We start from the raw sequence: 6,150 nt of genomic DNA, 5'->3' as shown, positions 1-6,150 counted from the left end.
GGAGACGTAAATCAAAAGCACAATGAAATGTCATAGGGACTATCATCAGAAAGACAAAAGATAACAGGTGTCAGCAAAGATGTGAAGAAAGGGGAACTCTTCACTATTGGTGGGAATGTAAACTGGTAGAGCCACTATGGAAAATATTATGGAGGTTCCTCAAAATAGAGCAACCATACAACCCAATAACGCCCCTTCTGGGTATATATCCAAAGGAAATGAAATCAGGATCTCAAAAAGATATCTGCACTCTTATGTTCATCACAGCATTATTCACAATAGCCAAGATATGAAAACCATCTAAGCGTCCATCAACAGATGACGGGATAAAGAAGAGGTGGTATATATACACAACGGAACATTATTCTGCCATGAGAAAGAAGAGGTTCTGCTGTTTGGAACAAAAGGTCTTGAGGGCATTGTGCTAAGTGAAATAGGTCAGATAGAGAAAGACAAATACTGTATGATATCACTTACATGTGGAATTTTTTTAAAAAAGGCAAATTCATAAAATAGAGTAGAATGGTGGTTACTAGGGACTGGGGGGGGGTGAGAGAAGAGGGGAGATGTTGGTCATAGGGTACAAACTTCCAGTTATAAGATAAATAAGTTCTGGGGATCTAATGTACAGCATAGTGATTATAGTTAACAATACTAAATTATATACTTGAAAGCTGCTAAGAGAGTAGATCTTAAATGTTGTCATCACAAAAAGGAAATGGTATTTGTGTGACACAATGGAGGTCATGTTATACTAATGTTATGATAGTAATCTTTTTGCAATGTATCAAACCAATACAGTGTATACCTTACAATTACACAATGTTATATGCTAATTATATCTCAATAAGGTGGAAAAAAGGGGAAGGGTAATGACAATATGATAACTCCATGATACTGAAGATTTAACACATGAATTTCTTTTGGATTGATAAAATATAATAAAGCAAAGGAAAATATTCGTTAGATATATGATGCAATGGAATGATAAGAATTAAAACTTTTATCATTAACATAACAACAACAACAATAACAAACTAAATCCAAAGAAGAGTAACCAAGATCTGGTAGTGAAGCCACCGTAGCAACATAACCCTTTATTGCTGTACATACTGCAATGTTGGCCACGCCCTTCAAGGACTGTATTTTGATATGAAAGTGACCTCAAATGGGGCCTCTTCCAAGTTTCTGCCACCATCCATGAAGAAATGGAGAAGAGGTATCTATTAGTGACAACTTAGTCCTAGGAGAAATAGTGGGCCAAGAGACTAGGGACCAAAATCTTGAGAAAGAAGAATATAGAAATTTTTAAAACCCCCTTTCTACTGAATACATGCTTTCCTCTTTGCAATGTTTCTCTTTTAGAGTTGCTGCAGCAAGACAGTCCTGGAACAGATTTCCCTTCAGAGGAACCCCTTTCTTCTTTTTTTTTTTTTTAAAGATTTTATTTATTTATGTGACGGAGAGACAGCCAGCGAAAGAGGGAACACAGCAGGGGGAGTGGGAGAGGAAGAAGCAGGCTCCCAGCGGAGGAGCCCGATGTGGGACTCGATCCCGGAACGCCAGGATCACGCCCTGAGCCGAAGGCAGATGCTTAACGACTGTGCTACCCAGGCGCCCCGAGGAACCCCTTTCTAAGCAGAAACTAGCGTGGAGCCAAGAGCCAATAGACCTAAAATACAGTGCTTAGTGGAGCTGTTGTCTTTCTGTAGGATACTTTCATATACGGTTTGTCTCATCTCACAGCGAGAGGACGGCAAGGGCAATCAGGGTAAAGAACGAGGAAAAGAGGCCCTAGTGGCACAGCAACCTGAATTTTTCTTGACTTTGTGGCCACCAAATAAATAACACTTATCTTTGATATAGTATTTACTAGGTAGCAGGCACTTTCTAAACGTTTTACATATATTAACTCATTTGATCCTCTCATGGACCTATGAACCTCATTTCATAGATGAGAAAACTGAGGCCAGACAGGATAACTCAATTGCCCAAGGTCATAAAGCTAGTAAAAGGCAGAGATGGTGCTTAAACCCAGGCATTCTGACTTCAGGCGTCTGTATACTCAACTGTCACACTATGTTAGTAAATGTAAAGAAGGGCTTTGTGCTCATATCAATTTCAACTCATGGGCTAGGGGAATGGTTCCCAAAGGCCAAATATTAATCAGGACGAATAAACTTGCCTTGTGCATGTCCCATGAGGGCTCAAGGAAAGATGGCTACAATCATGATAAAATACATAGCTGGATATAAAGCTCTAAATCCACGAGACAAATGTCTTTTTTCTCATGGCGCCCCTGAATCTCAAGGACTGAGTACTTGGAGTGCCTAAAATAGGCAAGACCTATTGTCCTAAATGGCTCTTCCAAAGTTCTGAAAGGTCACTAAATTCCCTTGTAATCCCACTCTACCACATCTTATTAACAAATCACATTAATATTAACGCTAGATTCCACTTTGCTTTGCTGTCATCTCATTCTAATGTCTAAATAGATCATCAACACTAACTTTATACAATTTCTACTATATACTATTGGGTTACCTTCTTGTTAATCAAGCTGCCCGCCAAAAGTCAGGTTTGCTTAGCCTTCCTGGCTAGTGAAATACAGTATTTGAGAAGCAAATACAGGCACAAGATAAGCTGGTTTCAGAAGCTAAACTAAGAGTCAGAGAATGTCCCATACCCCATCGTCCTGTAGGCTGCAAGCCTAGATTTCAGAGGAAAAAAATAAAGTAACATGGCCTCAAGAAACACATGATCACTATAGTTACATCACACTGTCTCCTGGCATACACAAAGGAGAATAAAATCAACCCATCAAAGAAAATCATTTGCAACGAAAACAAGGTGTCCATGTGGAAACAAATCAATTACTGGAAAGTATACATCCAGACAATTTCTAAACAATGCCCAGTCATGATTAATTTTAGTTTTAGGAATTCAACAAAGAAATATTGTCCATTCAGAATCTCCAGTCCTGCTGAGATTCTGGGATGTTGCCAATAGCTCAGCTACTATTCACAAACCCTGGCAACCTGAGTCTGAAACTACATGTTTAGATAACCAGATGATGTTACCAGGATTTCATTTCTCTGTTCTTTAAAGACATTCTACTTCTTCTGGGGAAACAGAATCCAGAAAAGGGGAGCAGAAGTTGCCACCCCAAAATATGGGTCTTTGGCATAAAGATTATTTTAGTCTGATAATTTTTAAGAAACAGCGGACACAGGAAAAGCTCTGAAAACCAAGTAGAAATTACCCTTTTGTAAGAGAAAGTGACATTTATAAGGAAAATCTCCTTTGGTAAGGATGTTTCCTTCTCTGTACCAGGAAGAGGATGACCAAATCTCTAGAAACTCTTACCAGTGAAGAAGCCCAGGACTTAAATTTGCATAACAACGACACCCTTGTTTATTGTGCTTTGCCTCATAACCTCCCCAGACTGGCTTTCCCAACCCCCACCCCCAACATTATCTTTTGTCTTTGGCTGAAGATGGTATTTAAGGTGGTGGCTTGGGTCATTTCAAGGAGTGACTCAGTTTTCTCAGATATCTCCCATACATACAGGATGTGTGCACGCTATGAAACTTGTTTATCTCCTGTTAATCTGTGTTTTATTTTTTATTTTTTAAAAGATTTTATTTATTTTTTGAGATAAAGAGAGAAAGAGATCGCTAGTGAGAGAGAAAGAGATAGCTAGAGAGAGAGCACAAGCAGGGTGAGGGGCAGAGGGAGAAGCAGACTCCCTGCTGAGGTCTTGATCCTGGGACTCCAGGATCATGACTGGAGCCAAAGGCAGAAGCTTAACCGACTGCCACCCAGGCACCCCTAATCTGTGTTTTAATATAGTTCATGTCTCAGCCAAGAACTTACAAGATTAGAGGGAACATTATTTTTCCTCCTCTACCTCAGTAAGAATATTTTCCCCCAGTTCTACTAATCGTAACAGTCTGGTTTGCAGGTTAAACTCCCTCAAGCTCATCAAGGACCTAATCCACAAGTCAGACTGAAGAGGAAGTAGAACTGAGAGTCAAGGTATAATAGACACAGAAGTTAAGATAGTGGATTTTATCTTCAAATTCAAGTCCTGGCTCCATCATTTCCTGTATCTTAATCTTGGGAAAATGACTTATCCTCTTTTTTCTTTTCTTTTTCTTTTTTTCTTCCTTCCTTCCTTTTTTTTTTTTTTTTTTTTTTGTGGCTAGGTTTTCTCACAGATAAATGGGGATAGCTATAGCAGTAGCTGACGCAGACAGTCATCTATAGAGCCATTCCATATGTGGTGACTGGACCAGCAGCATCTTGTCAAACCACACAGGAGCTTCCTAGGAATGCAAACTCTTGGGTCCTACCCCAGAAATCTGAATTAGAATTGCAGGAAGGGAAGTGTTAGCTAAGAATCTGTATTTTGAAAGCTCTCCTGGAGATTCTTATGCACATTAATGTTTGATATACATTGACTGAAAGCATTAAATAAAACGTGAAGCCTTCGGTATGGCTCCTGGTATATAATATGGCTTCAATATATGTTAACTATTATTTTTATTAGAATGGAGGAGGAGTGGAGTTAAGGATTGACTTTGATCAGTGATTCAGGAGCTCAAATGGCTCCAGTGAGCTACTAGTAAAGACACCAGCAAGTTGCAAACTAATTGGACAGGGGTCACAAAACTGCCATTCCATCCTTTTCACTTTGTATGATCTCCACTGCATTTCTAAGACTTTTATTCCTGTGCATATAACCCATTCTATTATAAGCCATAACCATTTGCACCTTCTTAAATACTGCTGCTCCATTTACACAAAGTAAAACGTGACTGATTGAAAGGTAAAAGTCCATGCCTACATAGCAATACGAATCATACTTGAAAACTGGGAGGGATCGAAGAGACAGAACTCTGAATGATGGTCCTTTTGAAAGAGCAGAGTTGCTGACCAGCCCATCATGGTACCAGGAGAATGAACGCCAAGAATATATGAGAATTTCTGTGGGTACCATATTTAACTTGATAAGAATGGTTGGTAGCCGTTGTCAGTATTATCCCAGCTGTAGCCTGACTCAGGCAGTCAGTGCACAGTTTACCTCCTGTAACTAGACAGAGAAGAAAGATCGTTCCTCCTCGTGGACCTGAGTGGCTCAGACAGTTGAGCATCTGACTCTTGATTCTGGCTCAGGTCATGATCTCAGGGTCCTCACATAGAGTTCTGTGTTGGGACTCTGAGCTCAGTGGGGAGTCTGCTTGAGATTCTCCTTCTCTCTCTGCCCCTCCCTCCTCACCCCCACTCACATGTTCTCTCTTTTAAAAAATTAATTAAAATAAAAAAATAAAATACTTCAATTTAGCCTTTCAGATGAACAAGTTTTTATTGAATGCGTAAACACCTTAGAATACATCAAGTCTGATCCCCAATAAAAGTAGGAATAATTTCTCCAGCAAGCTGGATGGGGGGGTCCCTTAGTTCAAAACACCTCCAGTAACAAGGCTTTGCTCCACTCTAGTTGCCCATTATTTTAGAATTAGCTAAGAAAATAATCTTTCTATACTTTCTGCACATGCAATACTGCCTAATGTCGACTCTTTTGTTTCTAACAGTCTGCATTAAATATTGAAACTTTATCACTACTTTAGAATTCACTTATCAAACCTGATCAGGATGGGTAATCAGTTAATTAAAAATGCTGAATACGGCAAGGAAGCATAACAATTTTAACCTAAAACATATAAAAATGACATGCCTATGTCCATCTTTGCATTTCCTTTATTTTTGTTACATAAATTTCATCCATAATGCATCTTACAGAATTTCCAATTCCAGTATCTTTATTTTTTTAAAGATTTATTTATTAGAGAGAGTGGGATGGGAGAGACTGCTCGCGTGCACACCTGTGCATGTGCAAATTGGAGGAGGGGCAGAGATAGAGAATCTTCAAACAAACTCCCAGCTGAGCTTGGAGACCCACTCAGGGCTTGATCTCATGACCCATGAGATCCTGACCTAAGCTGAAACCGAAAGTCGGCCCCTTAACCAACTGAGCCACCCAGGAGCCCCTCCAATTCCAGTACCTTTAAATTGAAGCAAGAATTTAGAGGGACACATGAAACATATCAGTCTGTTGCATTCACCCTAGAATTTTTTTATTGTTTT

Source organism: Ursus arctos, unplaced genomic scaffold (genome assembly GCF_023065955.2).
Source record: "Ursus arctos isolate Adak ecotype North America unplaced genomic scaffold, UrsArc2.0 scaffold_9, whole genome shotgun sequence".
In the NCBI taxonomy this organism is placed as follows: Eukaryota; Metazoa; Chordata; class Mammalia; order Carnivora; family Ursidae; genus Ursus; species Ursus arctos.
This window is presented reverse-complemented; position numbering follows the sequence as displayed.